We start from the raw sequence: 4580 nt of genomic DNA on the forward strand, positions 1-4580 counted from the left end.
GGATACTTAGTATCTGGCTCTAAATTCAGGGGCTGCATCCTCCAGAGGACGCGGCCCAGGAAGGAGGAGGTCTTCGTTGGCTCTGTAGACAGAATTGAAATGAGGCTGTGAGATCTACTGAGAGTTTCTGTAATTGGCGTCACCAGCTCTTCCCGTTTGGAGCTAAATCTACGCCAAAGAACTTCACAAACAAATAAAACAAGTTTCACAAATTCCCCACCTTTCACTTGCAAACACAGAGTGGTTTGAAAACACAAAACACCATTAACAATCTATTGCATTTGGTTTTGCAAACAAAAACCTCATCTGACAAACAACTACTTGTTTCTAATAAATGATGCTTCAGAAACAAATGACCTTCCACGTTTTATACAAGTACAAACAGAACTCTACTCTACATTACTACTAACAAACTTCTTCTTCTTTGGTTGCAATGGCACAAACCAACATCAAAGGTGCAGGCCACCACCTGTAGTAAAGGAGGAATGTGTAAGATCATGACTTTAAGAGTTGTAGTATTTTATGTCCAAGAAACTGAATCTGTTTGGTATAAATATCTGAATTATGCCCTTTTGTCGACACTGTATTTCCTCGATTCTAATAAGAATCATCTACCGTTTACCTGCACCCACAAAACTACATAGACAACAGCTAAAGAAAATCCCTTTCCCCCCATACTGATGCAGTACTTGGTCTGGTCCGGTTTACTGGGTCTCTGTATTTAATTGGGCTCCACCCTCAGTCTCATCTTTTGGCCTAAACCAGGAAGTAGGACTGATGTAGCAGACACATGGTAAGTCAAAGAAAACTGAATTTATACAATTTATCTTTAATGTCTCTGCCTCATTCAGAATACAGATATGACCATTTGTTTAAATGAACTGTAGTTATAAGGGAAGGGAACTTTTTTATGCCCACATAGTTATAATATCTACTTCTGCCAAGGAGTTTTCATCTGAGTTTGTTTGTCAGTTAGCAGGATTACACAAAAAACTACAGGACAGATTCTCTTGAAACTTGGAAGAAGGATGTGGTATAAGTCAGGGAAGAACCCATACAATGTTGGTGCAGATTCAAATCAGAGGGTGGATACAAATTATTATTTTGACGTTTTTAATATTAAAATATGGGTCGTTTTCAACTTTTTCACATATTCGGGTTATAATGAAACTGATATTTTTGAGTCAGTGCAATTTGTTGCAGATCCAAATACACTCTGGATCTAGTGAATTAAAATATGGTTTCCTAAGCGGACTGATGGGACTCGGCTAAGGTTTCTTCTCCAATCTTGTAATGAAATGGCATTTGTTTGTCAGACGTTTAGCAGGTTCTTCAGAAGATCAGAATTGTATTTACATTTTGCTGATGATACTTTTATTGTTTACTTTCCTGGATAGTGCCTTGTTAGGTTTTGCAGGATTTTTGTGTAATTAAGTATTTTTACACAGTAATATTTCAAGTAAAAAATGCATTTTTCTGGACACTAACTTTTGAACTATTTGTGTAACCACCATACAATCTTTTACCTTTCTAATCCTAATCTGCAACTCGAATTCCATTTACTATCTGGTCCATCACGAGTCGGCACAACAAAATCCACAAATCGAATGTCAGGAGTAATTTGGTCTCAATTTGTTTGACTTCCTTGTATTTTGAAAGTGTGAATGAATCAAGATTTTCTGTTTGAGAACATGGGAACTGTCACAAATCTCAGAAAAGGAACTTGAGAGCACGACTCGGGAGGAAAGAACGAAACAAAACCTGCCACAACATGAAAACAAGCAGTTTATATAAGGGAGCAGGTGAGCAGGTGGGGTGAGGTGCAGAAGCAGGTGGATGAGGAGGAGGAGGAGGAGGTGGAGGAGCAGATGGATGAGGAGGAGAAGCACATGAGGGGATTCTCCTGACAGGTGCAGCAGGCAGGAAACTGTCTGCACAAACAGCCAGACTGAATGAATGGAAAAAGACAAATGTGCAAAATGAAAATCAAAACCACATAAAGTGAAGAAAGTTGCTGAATTTCCTCGGCGCGTGGATCAATAAAGTTTTATCTTATCTTATGAAAGTCTCAAAACGAAGTCCTTCCTACTTTGTTGTGAATCACTGAACCGTGCTGTGTCCGTTATTAACCAACTATATTTAAATTGTTAGTGTAGAAGAAAGTAGACAGAGCTTTTCTTCTGCCCATAGAAAACAACCAGAGCATCTCGTCCTCCACAGGCTTTAAATAGCCTCTCTGTGAATCACGCTCGTTTCAATAAAGACGTTCTGGAGCATGTCACCGTCTCTGTGACTGACATGACAGCAGAAAACATGAAGATTACACATTAGGGAGCGTAGGCAGTGCTGGGATATTAATAAATGTTTTTTTTTTTAATACAAGTTGTTGATCTCACTCGATGTGATGATGGACTAAAAAAAACAATTATTGAGTCTGAAAGTGTGAACTTAAAACTTTGTTGAACTACTTTAGGAGTAAAAAAATATATAATAAAACTCAGTTTCTTGCCATATGTAAGTAACTGCTGTTTGTTACTAGAAAGCAAAATAGCAGTGTATAATATTGTGTGGATAGAATCAGTGATGGATCCATTTTAAGGTCAAATTAATTGGATTCTTGCAGCAAATGGTCAATAAAACTTGGTTGAATATCACATTTCTTTTGTCTATTAATAATGCCATTGTAATATCTAGATAAGATACTGGTGAGATATACAGTACAGTACTTTAATGTAGATTTTTAATAATTTACCATCTGCCTCAGCACAGTGCTGTTGCTATGGTGTCCAGTGTCCAGTTTTGTTCTTCAAGTGGATTATGACAAAAGCATCTCATCCCTGTAAAATATTATTAATGTCTTTGTTATGACAAGTGAGTACTGCTACAGAGCGGCATGCAAAATAATATATCAAAGTGTTTAACTATTAAATAAATCAGAGGAAAAAACGACAATCTGCAGCTACAACGACTGAGAATCTAATGTTTGTATAAATTAAATTTTAACACTGTTATTGCAACGAGAGGCAAAAATACAGGAGATGGAGAATCAACAGAGCTTCCACGAGGCTGAGGAGAAGGTCATCATGAGAAAAAGCAATTATCCTGTTACTAAATCACTATTGTTATTGATACTTGGAATAGCAGCTCAGATGTTATCTTAGTATAGTACCTTTAAAAAAAATAGTCATCATAGAAAGGCCTTAATGAGAAAACTACTGAAATAGACTCTTTAACCAGGAACAAATCCTCTTTAACCAGGAAGTGGAGTTCCAGTTGAGCTGTTGTGCCTCTAGAATCTAATTAGAGCAAAAATATATTCTCTACAGATTTCGGGGGAATCTTCAAGGTTCTGGAGTGAGAGACCTGTCGTCGGTGTCTCCCTCACGTTGAGCTTAAATCTGCTCTTTAGTGCCATGAAGATTAAAAATGCGCCATTTATTAGTATTTTTTACTATAACACTTTTTAAAAAATGCCGACATTCATTTAGTGGATTCAATGAGCTGAGCTGATTGACAAGTTCTGGGAATTCAGCTGTAAGCGTCAAGCCTGGCAGTGACGAAACCTCCGGTTAAATAATAAATGGAGTAATGAAGCTGTTCCCATCGTTATACTTCTTTTGATACATGTGTCCACTTCTGAACATTTATTAATCTTTAATGAATGAAATGACGCACAGTGGAGTTTCTGAAGCGTCTTCATTCCTGATCCTCCGAGACAATTTCAGTTAAAGGTCTTGTGCAAGTATCCAGACATAACTTCAATTGCTTTAATCGGCCTCTTAGATGCCTGTTAAGTTAATGCCGTAAGCTTTGATCCTTTATCCGTTAATCACGCCCTGGCATTAAAGCTTCCTTGTGAAATGTCTTTGTGGAAGCACATTTGGATTTGAAGTATATTTGAACTTTGAATGCACATGAAAGCAGCAAGTTAGTTTGGCAGCTGGAGAGATGATCAACAGGTAGTTTCTTGATACTGTGTGTTGGTACTGACATGACCTCAACCACAGTCGGAAAAGAGAATTCAGAGGGTAAACCTGGACTAATGAATGAATCCATTCTCACAGGTTTCTCCTATTGGTGCTGAAGATCGATTATATTCATCAATGTCACATAATAAAATTGATGGAATAGATTTCTGTGTCAATAGCAGCCATTCAGACAAGCTTCGTATAGCAGTTCCTTCCTGACATTTCTGCACATGATAAAATAAGATCAACTGTGAGTCATTTATTTGAGAAATTAGAGGGAATTTTATTTCCAATGGCTTCATGCTAGTGTTCAAAGTTATTATCTTTATTAAAATAATTGTCTAATTAGGGTGCATGGCTTTTGATTTGCATTTAGTGGAAACACTTTAGTATTAATAAAATACAGGCTGACACACTTACTTACTTACTATCTTGACATTATACATAATAAACTCTGAGTCTCTGAGTAACAACCTGAACGGAGGCCAAGACGTCTCACACAAGCGCAACTACAAAAGGAAACACAATCACAATGGAAGTGAGTGACAACAGTCATTGACAATGAAATATGCAGCGTTACTTTATCCAGTTATATTCTTCCCTGCTGTTTGT

Source organism: Hippoglossus stenolepis, chromosome 17 (assembly GCF_022539355.2).
Source record: "Hippoglossus stenolepis isolate QCI-W04-F060 chromosome 17, HSTE1.2, whole genome shotgun sequence".
Taxonomy (NCBI): Eukaryota; Metazoa; Chordata; class Actinopteri; order Pleuronectiformes; family Pleuronectidae; genus Hippoglossus; species Hippoglossus stenolepis.